This window comes from Centroberyx affinis, unplaced genomic scaffold (assembly GCF_046629955.1).
Source record: "Centroberyx affinis isolate AG114_WGS23_722 - 3 ecotype Tasmania unplaced genomic scaffold, CSIRO-AGI_Caff_v1 ptg000969l_1, whole genome shotgun sequence".
Taxonomy (NCBI): Eukaryota; Metazoa; Chordata; class Actinopteri; order Beryciformes; family Berycidae; genus Centroberyx; species Centroberyx affinis.
Window position 1 is genome coordinate 645,209 of NW_027279540.1, and position 21,459 is coordinate 666,667.

General features: G+C 40.8%; 1 protein-coding gene across 1 annotated transcript in view; it reads right to left on the reverse strand.

Moving 5' to 3' along the window:
- Positions 1 to 21,459, reverse strand: part of LOC139646276 (kelch-like protein 29) — a 197,188-nt gene that overhangs the window by 171,859 nt on the left and 3,870 nt on the right. The window contains exon 2 of the mRNA XM_071522256.1: positions 12,958 to 13,026. The gene's annotated coding sequence lies outside the window, so the exon portion shown is untranslated. The remainder of the gene's footprint in view (positions 1 to 12,957; positions 13,027 to 21,459) is intronic.

The window sequence follows — 21,459 nt, forward strand, 5'->3', positions numbered from 1 at the left end:
TTGGAATAAACAGAGCCTTGGTCTGGCTCTTAACAGCGGTTTGCAGCAGTCAGCGCAAACCGCTGACAACATGGCAACAGCATCAAACAGTCCACCACATGCTGAACTGAATCCAAGTCCACCTAAAAAAGGTTGACAAAACTGGTTGCAGGAGCCGCTATTCTGCTTTCAGAGCCAACAAAGACGGACACCCAACCGCCACTGCAAAAGCACTGGCAAGAGCAGCAAGAAAGCTGCAGGTCAAGCGTGGGAACACATTGCTTGATGCTTTTTCTTGCTTGCTCAGGTGTCATAGAAGTATAATTTTTTTTAGATATACTGTAGGTGTGATGTACACATCAATGAAACTCTGTAAAATTAATGTGAAATTCAATGACAGAGCAAACAGAGAAACTGAATGAGATATGTGTCTTTGTGAGTCAAAAGCTCATTAGTACCAACCTTGGATTTGGTTTTAACAACGATACCACAGATCTGTGAAATCTGGGCAGCATTCCCATGAATAGCAGTTCCAAAACAACAGGCCTCATGCTACCCAGAGGGTCTGCTTCTGTTCAGCTCCCAAGATCCTCCAAACCAAACAGTTTGGGTGACAGCTGGACTTTCACTCTTCACCATGAAGAGAAACTTCGTTTGGACCGTCTTTGGAATCTACGACCACGGGCCAAAAGACACAAGATTAGAGCTCACCAGGGGACGGAGATATTCTAAAAAAACCTGGTCTCACAGGAAACGATCAACAGACTGTTGACTATAAGGCCTCCAAATGTTCCTTCACGCCTGAGCCTGAGATGTAAATACTACTTCTAGGCATCGATTGAACTGCAAAGTTTTTGCAGTTTAATTACAACAATACTATTTTTCTAGGCCATGAAGAGAGGCATTTTTTGTGGAGGCAAATGGAGGGCAGTAAGGCTGGAGTGGCAACCTGCAGGAAGGTTCTTACTCTAATGCTTTCACCAGCTGCTCAACCTTCGCCTTATTGTTCCACTGTGCCTATCTGAGGGGGACGGGAGGCCATTTGAACACAGCCTAGGCTGGGGCCGGGGCAGCGCACCTTGGCCCTCGCATGCTCCATTAAACTGGGCGCAGGGGAAAGTATGAGGTCCTGACAGTTCCTGGCTCTGAGCCCTGCCGCTGACACAATTACTAGCCCCTCGTCCCTCGTCCATTCTTCGCTACCTTGTTTAAAACGGTTGCCTGTAGCCACCGCTGCGGATGTAAACAACAGAGAAGCTACAGCCAAGAGGACTTTTTTTTTTCCTACTCATCTATTATTTATTTATTTGTTTATTATAAGTGTGACAGTGTGTGAGGTTGTATTTCAAGTCACTGTGCAATTTTTAGAATCTGGCCCCATCTTTAACCATCCCATTACTAATGTCTGTCTGTATGTATTAGACTACAGCCTTATGTAACAAGAAGATTGTGAATTAATAAGGATGTGTGCTATTAAAAGCTATTTGAAAAGATGCAGATGAAATAGATATGTAGAAAACACAAGCTAAAAGGGACAAATGAAAAAAACAAAACACCTTTACAGCATAACGCAGATGCACAAAATCACATTCAGAAAAATTACCATTTTCTCAGAGGCAGAGAGCGTCTGGTCTGTTCTTCGTCCCTGACGCCCACCTAATACTCTCCCTTCTCCAAAGAAACTCCAACTTGCCTAGTTTCTTTAGCAAGTGGACAGCTTGCCAAACAAAACTGGAAGTGAAAAATAAGTTTCTTCTTTGAAATTGTTTTGTTATGCAAAACAACTTGACAGTAAAAGTGGAGAATAAATTGGAGCATTGATTGATTTGAGACAGAACCCCACAGTGCTCAGGAGGCCTTTCATTTTCCAGACTTAATTAAATACATTTTCCAAACATCGTTTTACCGGTGAAAAAACAGCAATACTAGTTAATTCAAACTCTGCCAATGGCGTGAGATTTATAGTCCATTCTGTCACGCCAAGCTATGCTGTTTTGATGAAACCACAGGGCAGCATGCGGCTTTGTAGCAGAACTGTAACAGAATTATGTTACTATATTTATGATGAAATCTAATATATTCAGTGTATTTTGGAAAAAAGAAAAAAAAGCTTGCCTAACTTTGATTTTCTTTGCTTTGGATCGGGCTCAGCTATACTCCAAAAATTATTAAACTATATGTGTGCTGTAGGAAAACAAACAGCGTGAGTTATTGGGTTAAGTTAACAACCTGAGGCTCATCAGCTGCTGGGGAATCATTTAGTCAGACCTAAAGGTGCAGAGATAACCAAAAGGCGGTGGACAAAGAAAAAGAAGCTCCTGCATCACCTGAAGGGAACATAAAAGTTAATTCTGGCAAAGCCTATTTCCCAAGCCCAGAATAGAGCAGGGTGAATAAATTATTATGAAATCTACCTCCGAAAGAAATGTGTTTCTGATTGGATTAATCCAAACCCGGGTCATCTCAGAACAAGAAACAATGTCTCTTTTTCATTTTCCAATGTTCCTTATTCTAATTGAGCAAGACCTGAAGGATAAAACAAGAGGAGAGAGCGATGGGAGAGAGAAAGAGCGAGATCAGGGAGAAGGACAGCCTCCACTCAGCTCTAGCGGTGAGGCCTTGCTGACCTAGATCCAGGCTGAGTGGGGACGATATTAGCAAAGCAATTAAGGGAGATGACAGCCGTCAGGCAGGGTCGGACTGACAGGGATAGCAGGCTCCGTCTCCCTCTCTCTCGTGCGTGTTCTCCCTCTCCCTCCTGTAATGGCTATTGATTTTTCACAACCAAAACAAGAGGCCCTCTCAGCCCAGGAGTGGCTGAATTGGTAAAAAGATGAAAAGTTTGAAAAGAAGGGTGGGTGGGAGAAATAGGCGAGTGTGTGGCCGAGGATGGGTATGTTGTAAGAGCTGGGGCCGAGGCTCGCAGGTTAGTGACCCCGTCAGCTCTTGGCTTGGATGTGCTGAACTTGCTGTAGGCATGTAAAAAAAACGTCATTCCCCAGAGATGATAGGGGAGTAGGATTTTTTTTTTTTACCGAAAAAAGCCATTCCATCTTTTTTTTGGCCGTAGGGATATGGAATGATAATATTTGGGATCGAGTAAGGCAATCTAAAGTATTTTCTGTAAACTGGGATGAGGATGATGGAGGATGAATAATAAAAAAGCTGAAAAACAGTAAAAAGTGGAGAGAATGCATTAAGAGGTAAAGTATGAGGCTTGGCATATCTATCATTTATTTATCATTTGTTGGTTCTTTTCACCATAGTTATTAGTTTCAGAATAGGTGGGTGGGTTCACCTTAAATGGTAAAATATTAATTTTGCTATCAGTAACTGAGGCTTCAAAATGTTGGATTCTTAAAGGAATATTCCATTAGTTTTAACATGGGGGTTATTTGACTGCCATGAAAACCAGATTATAAACTACTCAACAAGATCAGATGCAGCTGGGAGTAGCGTTCAGATTTTTACTTCCCATTCATTTGAATAAAGCCATGAAAATAGATTGAAAAATTACATTTAACACGTTGCTGAACAAATTCATCAACATATCCCACTGCTGTGATTTTCAACTGACTGTGAGTCCAACGTTTTAGAACATAATTTCACTGAATAGCATTTTCATTGATAGACAGACTATTTTTCGCCAGCGGAGGAATACCTACTTTTATTTTTCAAATACTAATTTTAGTGCAATCCAAGGAGAGAAATGCAAAATGACGACAGACCCTGGACTGCTTTGTTGTCTCAAAAGCAGGATCTGTTGTTGAATCTGTTCACTAACGTGTTAAATGTACGTTTTCAGGCTATTTTCATGGCCTCATTCAAATGAAGTAAAAATCCGAACGCTATAACCTCGTCCAGCTGCATCCGACCTTGGTAAGCAGTTTATATTCTGGTTTTCATGGTGGCCAAGTGCCAAGTAACCCCCATGTTAAAACTAAGTGGAAGATTGCGTATCCAACCTTAAAGGATAAGGCTGGTGTTTTTTAAAGCATTGCTTACCATCAACAAATCCTATGAAAATAACAAAATCAGCAATGCCGTTGCTCTGGGCAGCATATTTCATCATCGCGATGTACCGGGCCTGCCGACTTTTTCCTCAAACAACTTAATAAGCCGGCTGTAAACATGTTTGTGATTAGGAAAGTAGTTCTGTAGCACCAAAAATAGTCCCCAGCGTAATGAAGAATTTGTTCCCATTTGAATTTGATTTGGTAATAACTACAACAGCCTGACTTTTCGTGGTAACAGTTAGCGAGTTATCGAAACTATGTCTGTGAGCTGTATTTCAAGGTTTTTAGCTTACAATTGGAGCCAATGACTTCCGGGTTGACGGCTAAAAACGGTACATGGGAAGTCAGAAAGTAACGGGAGTAGAGCAAACGCATTGTTGATTTTGTTATTTTCATAGGATTTGTTGACGGTAAGCAATGCATTAAAAAACACCGGCCTTATCCTTTAAGCTTGATGTATCCGGACCTATATCTGTATTTCAACATGTCTGACGACGCCTAGACCTGATGTAGAAGAGTAGGGGCATCATAGTACGAGTTATCTGATCAAGTTATCGTCGGCACAGATGTGAGAAACCTCATCCTCAAACGAAATGAGGGGCAGGAAGAGGAGAGCGACAGATGCACACCAACAAGCGCAGAGAAAACAAGATTATGGGAAATCTCATAAAAACATATTACAGTACATCTGTGTTAAAACAGCCCATGAACCCATACATCCAAATCAGATTTAGAGCAATTACAGGAGACAGCGCCACTTAAATCACCGGACCATTCAGCTGTCACAGTGCGGCGCATGTGTCGCTCCATCCCAGCATGCTTTGCTCCAGGCATGCGATTCGGTGGCATTATGTTCGACATGTCTCCTTTAATCTGATCTCGCTAGGTGGGTGTAAGATTGACAAAAAAATTGAAGGGAAATACAGAAGAGCAAATTCTACAGAATAACAAAGCAGAGCAAAGTATGAGTGACATGATGAGATAAAATGGTACAGAACGGGGTTTGATCGGCTGCATATATGAGATGCTTTTACATTCAATAGTCTTTCAATTTAACCAACAATTTGAAATCAGTATGTTGAATAAAATCTGTAGGTGGTGTCTCTGAAAGTAACAACAGAGAGACAATTGCAGAGAGAGGCGGAGGTTTTGATATAGACTGTTCACTGAGGTATTTGTTTTGCTTTCATCAATCCGTCTAGCCAGAGAAGGTCACAGTATATATGGAATCGAGTGCTTCTTTTTCAACTGCTCTCCAAAGCCAAGAACACCTGCCCGTCTGATATCTGAAGTATACTTCAGAGAACGTGATACGCGTCTAGCTTGACACTCTCTGAATATTGCACTGCTTTCCTGCTCAGATTCTCTATACTGGTGTCTGGTTTTTATCAGCAAGAGTTTCTGCTTCAATCTCAAAATCAATTTTACAAGCAGAACTTTCATTTTTCAGTTTACAACTTGAGGGAAAGAAGGGCGAGTTGTGTAAGCAGCTAAGCTGATGTGAGTTTAGATTTTCTTTTTTTTTTATTCATAGTGAGCATCAAGAGTGGAGGGAGTTAACACTGAAAGTTGATTTGTGCTGCTTGACTGATCTGTAAGCATGTTGGAAGACGCTTTGGGGGCAGAATTCAGTAAAAACACATATGGTGCAGGAATGCACATTCACAAGTCTGGGGCAGCCCCCTTTATTCCCCTATAGAATCAGTTTGACATCTGCACTACACATGTGTCCCATCCATAAAACTGCATGAGGATCCCTTTAATAGTGTTACACATGCACCAAATGGACAGCCTGTGGATCAAGAGGAGTGATTACTGATGGTGCTTCCTTACTTCATCATCAAATGGTTGCAGGAGAATGGTTACAGCTACGAAATTCTTTATTATATTTTCAAGCGTCTAGCTAAATGTATAAAGGTAAGTGACCCGTAGTATGCCAGGAATCACTCGACTACTTAATGTCTATATCAGGTCTCTCATCCCTGTTGAAAGACTTCGGCAATAACTATTCAGATAAATGACGGCTGCCTCTCAAGTCCCTGTTTCAGTGGAAAATGTAGTTATAGTTTTTCTCTGCCTCTAGCAGAACCAGTGTACAGGCCAACCTTGGCACCTCAGTCACGCTTGTGAACAGCAGTGGAAAATGCCATAAAACATCTGAGACGTTCCTTACATATGTAGGATGGAGATATGTGCCATAATGAGTTACACTATGCAGATGGCCATTAAGGCTTATGTCAACATTAGGGAGATATCCAAATAATACTGTGGCAGACGATACTCACAATTAATTCAGAGTAAATTTTCAAGCAGACCCATTGACCATGGATGATAAGACGGTACATTTTAATTCTTTGATAAGAGTCCCTGTTGGGAAATTAATTTCAGCGGAGAACATTTGGTAGTTAGAGAGCAGGAATGTAATGAAGGTTAAAGAGGAGTTTTCACACCGGGCATGGAATTTGCTTCCTTTCAAAAGTATCTTCGCGAATCTGACAGAGGCTGGAGTGGAGAACCATGGCTATTTACACCGTCAGTGTTTTTTGACTGATGCTGGACAAAAGGATCGCTGTAATGTGCAACAGCTCGATCCAGAAGGCAAAGAAAAGCGATCACGTCTTTGCAGTCCTGCTAAACAGCTCAAGTCAACTGAAAAATGAAAATGTTTGGTCAAATTCAGCAAGCAAAGAATAGGAAGTATAGGAATGTGAAGGAATAGCAATGAGTTTTGACCTGTCTGGATATACTGCTTTTATCACCTTCTGTTGTGAAGCACTTTGTAACATTTGTTTTGACAACTGCTATATAAATAAAGCATTATTATTATTTCTAAACCAGTATAATACTCTTAATTTTATATGTGCATTTTCTCAGCATCAGTGTAGATGTTATTGTCTCATACTGTACAATACACTGTCAGCGAGATGTAAAACAAAAAGACAAAAAAATCATATGACAGCTTACTGCATTTCCATAGAGGCTATTGTAGAGTATCAGAAGGGGGGAACAAAACTGAAATATAAGATAATGAAATAAAATAATGTTTAGTGTTCTGCAAGGATGATATTACTTTTAACTTCCTGGAGCACAAAGCTTTTTATATTGAAGCTGGAGCGGAGCGCTGTTCATGACGTTAAGTGAAACAATATGCCTTATCTGCAGCAATAACCATCTTACAATATCATGGATTTATTGTAGGGCCACTAATGAGACAGAGTAAGGCTTGAAAAATGGATCATGCCATCGTGCCTCTCCGGAGCACAGACACCTGGTAGAAAAATCAATATGGCATCACTTGCATCAAGATGCACAGGGAAAGCTCAGGTGGAGATATTCTTAAATAAGACAGCTGACATGACAGACATACTATATGCGCTGAAATGGCAACGCCGGCTGCTTGATATCACTGGCCTGCAGGACATCTTCACCAAAGGGAAAGTGAAGGTTTGGCAACACAGAGCTCAGGCAAACCATGGCTGACAGCGTTTCTTGGACGGATAGATGGATGGATGGATGGATGGATGGACAGCTGGTGATGCTGAACATTTTTCAGCTTTCTCTTTGCATCATGTCAAAGCATTACACTCACACTCACCCACTGAACCGCCAATTTAAGAGTACTTAAAAAGCAACTAAAAGGAGATTTTTTTTAAAGGGGCTTTTTTAATAATAAAAAAATACAACCCAAGATAGCATGTTTCCTGATACCTGACTGCTGAATTGAATGATTTTGCATAAAAAAGGTGTGTTTTCTTAAAGTCTGGTATTTCTTTATTGAAACAGCACATCATGATTCTATCAATAAATTGCAGCTGTCACTGCCGCTTGGCGCTTTTATTTCAGAGGATATGGAAGGTTTCAAACATCGAGTTTCTTTCCAGTGGAATGGCAAGTGACATTTTCACACTAGTTAAAAAAAATATGCTTTTCTTGGTGGAAAGCTTCTAATGGGCTGCTGCTATAAAACCAAAGGCTTTTTTAGAAGCCTATTCCATTTATAATGTGCTATTCGAAAAACTACACAAAGCAGCTTTTAAAACTGGCAATACTCAAACATCACTGCAAGTACATGACAGTGATGTCATCAGGCCTAACAGCAAAGTAGAGCAGAGTATTATCCTGTGACGAGCATGAGCACAGCCTATCTGATCGTTACGTCATTCAAAATGTAGAAGGAGGGAGAGCTGCTCTGAAATCCAACCCCCCACTCACAGTGAGGACACTTTGGATAAGCGGTTACATGCAAAGTGTGAATATTTAGTAAATCCTGTGGGCTTTTTTTCCCCCTCTCCCTTAAGATGTGTTTATGCTATTGCATACTCCCTAATGGCAGTTAAAGGAGCCAAGTCAACACTAATGCTACTGCTGATTATGCCTGTATGCCAGCATGGCCCATTCACAGATATTAGGCTCAATGGCCTGGATGAGATGCCATGTTGTGACCCCCGCTGTGCGGCTGCCCCCCAGGGGGGAAGAGAATGTGTGTGTGTGTGTGTGTGTGTGTGTGTGTGTGTGTGTGTGTGTGTGTGTGTGTGTGTCTGTGGCAGCCTCTTGGGATTCTATGCTCCTTTAACCACCACCCGACCCCATGCTGTGCCCTACGTCTTAATCGCTCTGGGGGCGTGTGGGAGACAATGCTTCACTGTTTATGTGATAGCAATATAACTGGGTAAGTGTGACAGTGCGATCCAAGATCTGTGTTTGTATGTCTGCTACTTATGAATGTGTTTGTGTTATACCACCGTTGAGGTCTGGCAACAGCATGTGAATGTGATCCCATACAGAAGGAGGAAGCCATTTTATCATTACGGCAGTGGCATTGAGGCCAGCTCCTGAATGGCAGAGGGGGAGCTGGTGAAAGCCTGACCTTGCTCCTCGTGTTCTCTCCCTCCTTCTTGCACACCTGATTGCTCTCAGCGGCACAGACAATATCAGGCATGCACCTCATGGCAGCCGGGTCAGAGGTCACATCATTAGTATCATTACTTTTCTGCTTAGCACATACCTTTACCCAAGATGACCCACATCATTTTCTGTCTTTACAGCTATAAGTACTTCACTGAGCTGCATCCAGTTAAATGCCCTTCTCAAGGGTGCGCCAGCACTTTTCCCCCTTTGTCAGCAAGCAAGGACAGCCCACCCTCTTGCCTTAATGCTGGTAGGTGGAGGCTCTTCACCAAGCTGACTCCAAGGCAGGATTTTAAGAAGGGTGTTTAACATTATGAGGTTAGTTACCACAGCGTCAGCAGTGATTCCTACTATTATTATTATTCTAAATCCAGTCCAATAAATCAGGCATTACATTGGTAACTTTTTGTCTAACTTGGCACATACTGTAGATAGTCCTTTTTTTTATTTATTTTTTTTATTGAGTTTTCAACATAAATGATCATAGTCAAATAATTGCTCTTATGTCATAGTAGACACATAGACAGTCCTGGTGACTCATGACCTGGACACAAAGAATGGCACTGATTGTCACATAGGGGGCGCTATAGTAAGCCCTCAAAGCCGAAGGCTTGGCCCCATCGCACCATTAGTTACAGAAATGTGAATCTTGGTAAAGATATCCATCAGGACATGCTGAACATTTTTGGATTTTATGAAAAATGTCTCAGATTCATCTCCTAATTAACTGCAAAGGGTGGCAAGCTAAGGGATCGTTCCATAAACAGCCGAGTTATTAACCTTTTTAAAATTTGCACAAGATGTTCAACTGACTGTAAAATCGTGACAAAGTAATCAATCCACTTGAAATTCTACAAATTGGTCAGAAACATCATTTTAAAGATATGTACCGAGCCAAATGTTGACATGTTGACATTTGAGCAGAATACAGCCAGTTGAACTTCTGGTGTGTTGTGATAATAACAAAGACTCCAATACCCACCATGCCTTGCAGGGCAGTCAGGGAGCTCAGTGTATTCTTGGTCACGCTGTAGTAACTAGTTCATTGTTGGTAGCAGCTATATTTTGAGGCTATTTCTGCAGAACTGAACAATATTGGGGGAAAGTGGCAGGAGAGAGTGGGAGAAGGCATGTAACAGGCAATGAGCCGGCACTGAGAGCGCATTTTTACGCCTTTATTCGTTCACAGCAGGCCTGTCCGTTAGGCAGAGAGAGGGCTACACACTCTAATTATGTTCTCTTTCTTTTTAATTATGGATATTATATGCCTATAAAATGTGAAAATTAAACTTACACACACAGTACATTAACTTCATCTAGGTAAACCAACTAATTTAAAATCTAGCAAATATCAGTGTCAATATAAACCAAGGTTATTGGTTTTAATTACCACTGGTAAGGGACAGCATTTTGCCATTTTGCCCAGACCGGCATAATGCCACAGGCCAGCCCAGCATCCACTGATCCAGAGAGCACCCCCAAAAAGTGCTTAACTTCATGACTGGGGCTGGAGAAATGTGATCCTGTATAATTGAATGTTTTACAAATCTAATGCTCAGGGGGAATGATATAGGTCTAGGTTAGTCTTGTTTATACTGTAAGGCAAACCTGGAACTACTGGTTCACCTACAAAAAAGGTGACTACATTTTATTAATATTCACTATAAGGAATGAGTCACTGCACATGCTGCACTATAATTAACTGCCCTCCTCAAGTGGAGAGGTGTAGCTTTCCCTCTCATCAGCTGGCGTAAAGCCCCCGCTGGTCCTTTAGCCACCGCCACCTCCAACCTCCCTGCCCAGACCAGTGCAGCAGGTTGGCTGCTGGCTGATGGCACCTTTGTCTGAGCGGCTCTGCCTGCTACCAGGAGACCAGTTTTCCTCCTTGCAGGAGCTTGTCATCTATCATTACGCGAGGCGGCCATGAGAATGATTCCAGTAGACAGCTCCAGCTTACCGTCTGGGGGCCCAACGTAAACAGCACACTGTCGGGCAAACAAGGGTGATGATGACCATTACTTTCCAAGGTATGCAGCTCAAAAAAAGCAACAAAAAAAAGAAAACACAACCATTGCTGTGTTGTGTTCCTGTTTAAATTCAGGTGGCAGGCATGCAGCAAGAGGCAGTGATACATTTTTGATCAGTTGGATTCGTCATTTCTCTGCCAAGCTCTAGGAGGATATTATTCTTTATTCTTGTTTTCATAACTGTGTTGTGTTGATTTAGGGCATATTCACAACAAGCATGTCTGGAGTGGTTTAGTCAAACTCCGGAGTGTTCGTTCGGCTAGTTTGGGCACGGGAGAACAATGCCATTCGAACCATACAAAATAACCACACCAGGACCGCCTGAAAATGTAGATCTCGGTCCTCTTCCAAGCAAACTGCGGTGTGATTCATTAGGAGTAAGAACATAATAATACCAACTACAGGAAACGACCGAAAAACGCACTCAGTTTTATGGATATAAGGAGACATTTGATAGCCAGCAGTTACTCATGCTTGGAAAGCCTAGCATAACACAATGAACTGAGGGGAAACCACAGTCTGGACTGATGCTCATATTCAACTATTTCTTCATGTGTTTTTATTTGATATGTGCCGGAGATATACACCGGAGAAGGTAAATTATGGCAAAAAGCGAAGAAAAGCCCATGATGCTTGGCTAAATTACAGGGACTGGAATCAGATTTGTTTTGAGTCCCTCCAGCCGCCAAACTCTAACCTCATAGGATGAAAGGTCACCAAAACTCTGGCCAATAAACAAGCTACGTGAGTCCATGTGACTTCTGGTTACAAGCCCTGGTTCGCTTGTAATTGCGGAGGTGTGAACCTAAAGGAACGAAATACAAAAATGTAACAAAGTCAACTTTTCTGCTATGGCTCGGACCAAAGGAAACGAACTGCAGGTGTGATCACACCCTTAGGCTTTTCAAATGTGTATGGCAATAGAACTAATTTGCCACACTGTGAAAGCTGAATGTAGCATGGCCCATCACAACTTTTGGACCAGGGAAGCCATGATGTGAGCAGGCTTACACAGACCACTGACCAAACAGCACAGAGTGATTTTGCACCTGAAGCCCCCCGGTGGGGATTGGTCCCCAACAAAGAGCACACATAATGAGTCGTGTTAATCAGTGACGCACTGACCCGGGACGGGCACCGCCAAAAGTAACACATATACACACATACACACACACACACAGAGACACAAAAGCCCCACCCCCCATGTTCCTCTGGGGCGCAGGCCTGGTCACCTCACTCAGGGATCAAAGGCAGTGTGTCGTTTTAATCAGTCCTCGCAGTGGGTAACCCCATTAATTCAATTCTATTTCATCAGCAGTGAGCAGACCACCAGAGGGGTCTGTACATTCCTGGGGTCCTTCAGTCCAGGAGTAATCCTATCTCTTAATGACCCGGGATCATACTCTAACCCCATAATTGCTCGGCGACTGAGTTGGTTTTGCTTGCTGACAGAATTGCCAGATCTTTGCAGGAGGAGAAACAAAGACAGACACGGGTCATTTTCTGGACACGGCAGGGAAGTCAAGCAGAATTAATGACGCCATGAATCAAATAATTCCAGTGAATCAACCCCCCACTAAACCAGGCCAGCACCGCAGAGAATGTACACATAGACACAGTAAGCTGGACCAAAGGATGAAGTAGTGCACATTAAGCCTGATTGGAAAATTCCACAACAAATTTGCTCAATTTTGATGTTTTATTAGAAAATAATGTGTGTAAAATAAACTGGAATTTTATCTGGTCAAACAATTTTCAGCAAAGGAATACAATTTATGATTTTATTTTTTTTTCTAAATAAAAGTAATTTTTAATGGCTTAATATGCTAGTAAAATCACTAAAAATTAGGATTATTAGAAAAAGATGCCATGAGAAAACACCTTAGGTACAATACAATAATGAGGCAGAATATCACCTGCTCATACTTCATCGCTCTTTTGTATCACCCTGTGTGGTTTGTTTTTCTGTGGCATAATGAAATGTTTATTGGGACATGAGATAATGAGCTTTTGATATCTTACCGTACCTTTGGTCTCTGGTGGATGGGGATGCTCATCACAGACAAATTAGATCTTTTGAGTATTGCCGTCTACACCTGTGAAAACAATAACAGCAGCATTGGTGAATAAGTTGAGGCATTTAAACTGAAAATGAAAACGTTTCTGAATCTGGCCCTATCATTCTCATGTACGCCAGCTGCTAGACGGCAAAAATCAGTCATCCTTTCACTCCAAAAAAAAAAAAAAAAAAATCCATCGAAGTGAGAAGCGATCCCCATCATGAGATTTATTAATGTAATCTTTGGTCTACAGAACAGACAAATGGCTCCACGGAGAGGTACGCTACTGTGCAAGACCTATCAATAACCAACAGACCAAACGTCCTGGGAGAACATCGGAGGTCAACGCCAGATAAGACTGCAATGTAAAGGTCAAAGTGAATGCATGGCTGCAGTTGGAACAGGCTCTCAGGGAGTGGTAGCAAATGATAGCCTGAGTGAACATAAAAAAAAAAACAACAGTTAATGTTGTATTGGAAACTGAAAGCGCTGCTTTTTTTAGATGACGACAAAGCAGAGGGGTTTGTACGGGAGACGACACTTCAAAGACCTTCATTGTCGAACGCAACAACGGCGCTGGTGTTCATAAACAACGACCTTCTCACTCCTCCACGGTGGCAGCCTTTGGAAGTCACCACAGCATGATCAGAGCTATGACACCATCTCTTTCTCTCTCTGTGTGTGTGTGTGTGTGTGTGTGAGAGTGTGTGACTGTGAGAGAGAGAGAGAGAGAGAGAGAGAGAGTCGGTGCCTCTGGAATTGTAGTGTTGTACAAGGGCTAAATCAAACAGTCTTCAAAAAGAAAACTGTACCTGATAGACATCCATGAGTATTTTATTTCATTGTGAACTAAAACAAAAAAAAATCTCAATGTAGCAAGCTAAGCTCTTTGTTCTTTTAAAGAAAACATCCACCCTAAAACAAAAAATATTAAATAAAATATTGCCGATGTGCCTTAGATTGTTGGATCCATTTGTTGTTTTGTGGTGAATTTTTCTTCCATGGATGACTGGCTAAACGTAAACAACACGATGTCACATTGAGATATTTCCAACGCAAAAATTGTAATTTTCAAAAACATCAAAGTTAAACACCAGTTTTTGGTGTCAGTCCCTCAGAATCAAAGAGCGAGGCTTCTATCTAGACTCAACATTTTGCACCGAAGTTCAACAATCCTCTTTAAAGAGGAAGAGAAACCAATTTCTCTACAGACAGTAGCATCAATAGACCTTAATGCAATGCAGCCACATTTTGCAGCCGCATTTTGGTTAAGGAGGGCTCTCAACTAGAAAACCTCTCACTCTCAAATCGTTTTTGCTATTGCTCTCTCTAGCTGTACATAAAACCAACAGCTGAAATGCTCAGGCATTTTTTCTGGGGCATTCTGGGAAATGGAGGAAATCGCTAACTGAGGCAGAAGTAGACAAGGCAGATTCAGGGAAAGTGGGTACACCAAAAAGGTAAATTACAACATTTTATCACAAAATAACTCCTGGAATGCATCACAATTTGATGATACAAAAAAGTCTAAGAGGATCCGAGGAAGGAATTTTCCTTTTTTCGCTTCAACTGAAACTGCCTTGTAAGACAGTTGTGTGAAATAACTTATTCCTATTAGTTATATTAGAAACATTACAGGCAACTCCCAATGCACGGTCCTAGGTTTGTGATTAGAGTTGCCAGTTTGGCTCCTCAGACCTGCAGGAAAGTCCTGGCGGGGGAAATTAAACTACTACTGAAGTGTCTCTGAGCAAGGCATTCAACCCCCAACTGACCGCTGAGGACTGTGGTTGTGCTGGGAAATTCCCAAGTTTGAGTTTGAGGAAGTCATCTGCATGCCACATGTGACGGCACGGGTTTGATTCCCAGCTCATGATCTGCTGTTACATTCCTCCCTTTCCTTGCTTTTCCCGTCTTTTTCGTCATGGTTTACTGCCAAATAATGAATAAAATTCTTGAAAATGGCAAACTATCTGCTCTCCTTAAAAATAATTTACAGATGATATAGACAGTTCTCAAACAGGGTTGAAGAACAGAAGCCTGTGTTTGAGTCAGAGCAGGCAGGGAAACATTTTCAAAGTGTTGAACTGTTATTGAACGCTCATTCATCATAGTTTGCTGACTCTACTTCCAACTGACATACATCACATTGGACTTAATAGTCTGTAGAACATGATTTTGACTGGATTGTGCCTTTAAGATGAAATATGGAGGATGAAGGTATGTTTCTTTTGTCCTCAAAAAAACTGTCTGATTTCCATTATGATGATTGTGCAGGAATGGAAATAGCTACCTTGCCAAATCTTTCTCGAGGGGATGATAAAAGACAGTAGCTCACTAGTATAAAACCAATTCTTTCCATCATCAGTTTATGGAAGTAAAAACTGTCTGCTGTTGCACTGTGAATAAGTCAAAACAAATTTATTTTGACACATTGTTGTTTCTCTAATAGTCTTAATCTTAATATAATGCTAATTGCAATAGTATTAATAATTAAAGTTTGTAAAAGGAGTATTACATTTATTATTGAAATAATTACAGTAACTGTAATGGATAAGATTATATTTTAATAGACTACTGTGTTCTGCTGCCAGCTCTCTTCATCTTATGACAAAGTGAGATTACAACAACTGTAGATTTGCATTTATACACTGCTGTCAGACAATAAAATACACAATAAAGTTATAGCCTTACTGTAATATAAATTCAAAATACTGTGTGACCAGTCCTTATATTGAGCAAGTTAACCGTTAGGCAGGATAGTGTGTAGACAAAAACCTGAAAATACTTTACTACCTTCTTAAGTCACTAGGCAATTTTTTTTTTTTTTATTAGAAAATTAGATGAAAGCCCACAGGAAAAATGTTTACTTTGCCATGAAATTAGAGATGTTTTTCCATTACTCCACACAATGCAAGATCATTAACTACCTCATTGACTTCTCCCTATAGATTTATATTTTGTCTCCTCTTGCTCCAAGCATGCATTTGCATTTCTGTAACACACAACACACATTTTGAGTCAAAAGTCGCACATGGGCGACATTTAAAATGAGAAAATGCCACAATAATTGATAATTGATAGTAACTGATTGATAATGCCTAGAATATAAAAGAAAATATTAATCTTCATCTGGATACAAATACTGCGGAACTTTGAAATGTTTTCTGGGTACACTGCAACACTAACACAACATTATTAAAAGGAAAATGTTCAATTTATTTTGCTCAAGAAGCCAGCGCTCTCATTCACAGGGTGTATAGAAAACGTTGTATCGTGCCAATTATTGTAAACTTGTCAAAATGAACTCCAGCAATAAATCATCTATGTAATTATCAATTGATTGAAGCAGCTATCTAACTGTGAAACAGACTTCGAGGCATAATACATCAATTTTAATGGCATTTCTTAATCAGAATGCTCAGCAATCAGCAGAGACCAATTAGGGCCTGAGAGATAGAGAACCGCCATTAATAATCAAACTTGGCTGGCATCACATTGGCTCCATTCTAAAGAGGCTGCTAGGGCTGTTTTCAAGTGGACTATTCATTTGACAGTATGAATGTATGACACTGAATGTATAGTCTCAGAAATCAAGCACACAACTTGAAAGATTTATGATATGACCAGGAAAAAAGACAAGTGACCACTCTCAAAACTGCAAGGAAATTCTAGGCAGCCTTATGCTATCTAGATTGTCAAATGACTATTGACTACCTGCGCTAGAGTAAAAAGATTTTTCTCGTAAGATCCAAAGGCCAATGAATTCATGTTCTGAGAGGAGAATGGATAGGCCTATCTTGCTAATGCAGAAAAATAGAAATGTCTCCTCGAGAAAGCTATAAAATTACACAAAGGCCCACGGGCGCCCAGCAATGACAAAAGATATCTTTACAATGGCACCTTCAGCAGAAGTCTATTAACATTATGGTTGGTTTTATCACAGCCAAATTTCTGTGTGTCTTTGAATACAAGGAACACCCAAACTGCAGCACATAAAATATACTAGCAGTGCAGAGACCAAGCAGAAACACTGTCCTTTATGTCTTTCCAAGCAGGAGTTTACTTCTCTATGATTTTCACTGTTCATTTCCCTGGCTGCAGATACAAGCAATAATTGCCCGGCTTTCAAGTCCACACCAATGAACCGTGAGGATGTAAAGCGAAGTTAAGTAACCACGGTTCCATTTGAACAGAGGCGGTAGTATGAGCAATGTCCCCGTAACTGCTACTTCATTTTTTCCCCTATCCACTGCAACTAATATCAATAGACACTTGTCCCATTTTCATATTTGTTTGTGTAACCCACTGGCAACATGTTCAAGTGAATTTTTAAACATTCACTGTGTATCAATGGCATCACCTGGACAACATAACATAGGCAGCAAAAATACATTTTAGCAACCGGTAAATCACAATCAGTTTAATTTATCAACTATTTCCTGCCAGATGTTGTGCAGTAATTACAAAATACAGTTAATGATCCCGGTCATTGTGCTCCAGGTATTTATACAAGGAAGGTCTACTGCCAATGTGAATTAATCAAAGCTTTAGTACATGCATCATAGCATTAGGTGGTTGGATTGGGGCCAATATATATATAAATGCCATTTTAGTCCCTGGAAAAATACATGTCATACAGGCTAATGCAAACAGGTTGTAAATAGGACGCCATTATAGATTCACATCACACCACCCGCACACAGATGATTTATGAATCCTCTTAACTCAAGAGCCACCTTTCAACTTTCACTGTTGGAGTATGCAAATTAGACATGACTGTAAGTCGCCGTTATGTATACTTGCATTAACTGAACTATTTACATATTCATTTGTCGATGGAGATGCATGATTTAGAGCTTCACAGTTGCAGAATGAGCAGAGCCCCAGAGAGAAAAGCCATGGTAGAAATATCTCATTGCTAGACACAAGCAAGCAACTTCGTTTTTTGCTTTTTAAAACCCATTCATTCTAGTTATTCTTTATAATGTTTAAAGGTCATGTAATGATTTCAGTAGATTACTGTGCAAGCCTGATTGATATCAAGTATTATCATAACAGTTAAAATGCCTCGTCTTCTTATGAATACCAATCAACAAAGCCAAAGTCAAAACTCACACTGCAATCATTGCCGCACATAAACCAATTACTGCTACGGTGTAGTGGCACCACTCAAAAGAAAGTAGCAAGCTTCAAATAATTTTTGTAATGTCTGGTGGTTTTGAAAAGAGAGGCAGAGGGAAATGAGTTCAAGTGAATTCAGTGACCGGTAAAATTTGTTTGCCTCTTGAGGTAATTTGAGGTCTGGTCAGCCTCAAGCGGGATGAGCTGGTTCGAGTCTGACATTCCACCTCAGAACTGTTCCACCAGGCCTTTCTTTAAGCCCCGCTTCTCCTCAAGGCAGATTCAATTATTCAATTTCAAATAAATTATTACATAACACACCCATGCCCTCCTAAGGGCCGGTGCACTCTCAAATAATGTCTGGCATATTCTCTCTATAAAAGCCCAGACATACCTAGAATAGATTTTACATTTCATTATAGATGATGTTTATTCCAAAGTAGAGATAAGATAATAAAATACACCTTATTAAAGTGACTGAGGTCCATAAAGGAGATGCCAGGGGAGCTATGGCTGTCAAATAGTCGCCGAGCAGAATTACTACAGTAGCCAGGCTTAATGGGATCCTGCATAAACAACTAAATATGGCGGCAGCAGTGGTGGTGGTGAGCCAGAAGGCAGGAGAGATTTTCCATGTCCACCTCCCTCCCATCTCTTCCCCAAACATGGAGCAGACCTGCAGCGTCATCATGGGGGCTAACAGGCTTAACCTGCCCCCCATGGAGCCACTCACCACACAGCGGGGTCACAGCCTGCAGGGGCCTGGAGATGAAGCCTCACAGGCCCCATTCCAAACCAAACCCTTACCCCCGTCCCAAACGTGTCAAGTGTATCCGAGCCATTTGTGTGGGTATTAAAAATATGGTAATGGCTTCAATTTTTCCCCTCAAATAGGCTAGCTGGAGGTTTTTGCATGAAACCAAATATTTCCAAACACCAGATGAAATGCCGATGGGTTGAGGCTATGGGTAAATTTGGAATTGGGTCCTTATCTGGTAAGTATGGCCCTTGGCCCTGGCTCTTGGTGTCAGCTTGCTAGCTCAAGGCCTAATGAGTCCCAGCATATTGTCGGGCAACGTAGCCTTGGCTCTGCTTCCTGGAAGGCGAAGCTGATGGGCTACATAGAAAATATTAATGCCACAATCACACCAGGACATCAGGCACAGCTCTAAACAACTAGAGCATATCTACGCACAGTTGGGCTGGGCGATATGCATGGATCCACACAAATGTATGTCCTTAACCAAGACTGCTATCTGTGGTGCTGTGATTGTTTGATGTTTTAATCCAGTGAACAGTTCTTTTCCTAAAGGCTTTTTCTGTAAACACAGTATAAAGAGTAAACAAGACAAACCTGTAAAACTCACTGGCTATTCTCAAGTCATATACTTTTCATAGATTGAAATTTATGTTAAATAAAACAAATAGTGTTAAATATCATTATTTCATCCAAAATCAGTACATTATCTTGATGTAATCATGGCAGCATCCCCCAAACCCTTGCACACAGATGAATACTTCCCTAGCTCTTAAAACACTAAACTCTGAGAATTTGTTTGAATTTAAGAATGTATCCATCAGTGCACTTGTAATTTAATATAATGAAAATTATATTATATTATATTTTTTTTTTTTATAGAAAATATTAATGCCACAATCACACCAGGACATCAGGCACAGCTCTTTTTTTTGTGGGCACAGCCCACAAAAAAATATGTAGCCGAAAATATCAATTGTTACAGCAACTACAAATTGTTTAAAACAAAGTTAAAAAGCCTGAGGAGTAATCATTGTACACATGAACATTCATGAGGTGATATTTTTTTGATTAGCTCAAAGCATTTTCTAGACTATTAAAATTAATGTAAGGACTCCATCACTTCAAAACCCCTATTTTCAGTGGCATACAGTAACATTTGAAAGCAGGCTACTGACTCAATCTCCATGGTTGTAAGAGGTTCAGGGCTTCGTGCGAACTGAGACCATTCTGGTCTCTGAACAGTGAAATCCAGGCTTTTTACTGATATGATACCAGCGCCACTACCCCTTGAGCGACTGTGTTCAGGAGGGCAGCTGAAGAGCCTGCCTTTCATAGTTCACTGATCTCTAAAGAGCTTGGAATCCATGGCGTTTGCTCATGGCCTTTTGCCCTATCTACATTAGCCAAGTATATTACCCTTTGTAATAGTCTCAGATGCTAAATATTCAGCAGCATATTAATCTAAAGATATCACTGCTACTGAAACTCAATAACGAAACCGTAAAAGGAAGCAATGGGAATAGGGGAAGAGTGATTCACCAGTGTTAATAAAAATGAAAAATTCCCCATCAAATTTTTGAACCATGAACAGAACCAATTGTATTGTCCTTAGAAAATGGTGTCGGCCTTTTTTCAGTTTTGATAGATAATTCTGTTTTTTTCTTCATGTGGTTTTCAGCCAATGCTATGGCCTGAGAACCAACAGTATCTCAATCGATTTTTTAATTGGGAGTGTAAACAAGTATCTATTTGTCCAGAGAGTAGCCCCATTTCGCAACAACTCTACACCAGTCTACCATGTTACCAGATCAATTGGCTACAGAAATAAAATTTGAAAATTGTTTTGATTGTCAGTTTATAATGTTGCCACTAGGCGTTATTTAGACACATTTATATTTTGGCAGAAGGAGGCAAGGAGGAGATGGTCTCCGTCTACTTGCTCTATCTAGGAATTGAGATCTCATCCTCCATCTTTCAAGGCAAATTGCTTCACACCGACATGATATCAAAGCAGCACACAGCCCTCCAACTCAGGGAAGATCAAGCATTCTCTCAACTCTTCGCTATCAAGCCCGTTACCTTTGATACGCTAATAAACGTGGCCAAACATTCTGACACTCGTGATGATCAATGAGAGGCTGGATCTTTTCAAATGGCCGAGTTCAACCGAGCCTTCCTTCAGTGCCGATTCAGGACCATAAACCATCTCTAAGCTATGGGTTATGTTTGAATGCAACAGCCATAGATAATTTGGCTTTGTCTTCGCTGTCATTTACCCGCTGCTCTTGACACTTCAGCATGACAGCAAGAAGGAAGAAAAGATGCAAGCAGGTTAATAGGCATGCTTCACTTAGCTACCTGGGAGCACCATTTATGTGACCAGCAATTTACTTACAATAAGATAGATTTTCCTATCAGGATCGGTTACTGAGGGAATTCAAATGACACTTTCTAGAGACACAAGAAGAAGCAGAGGGATAGAATAACAGGCAGATGTTTTGAGTGGGTAAGACTGAACTTGAGGGGTACATGGACCCAAACCTAGGACTGCCGTGTGTGTGTGTGTGTGTGTGTGTGTGTGTGTG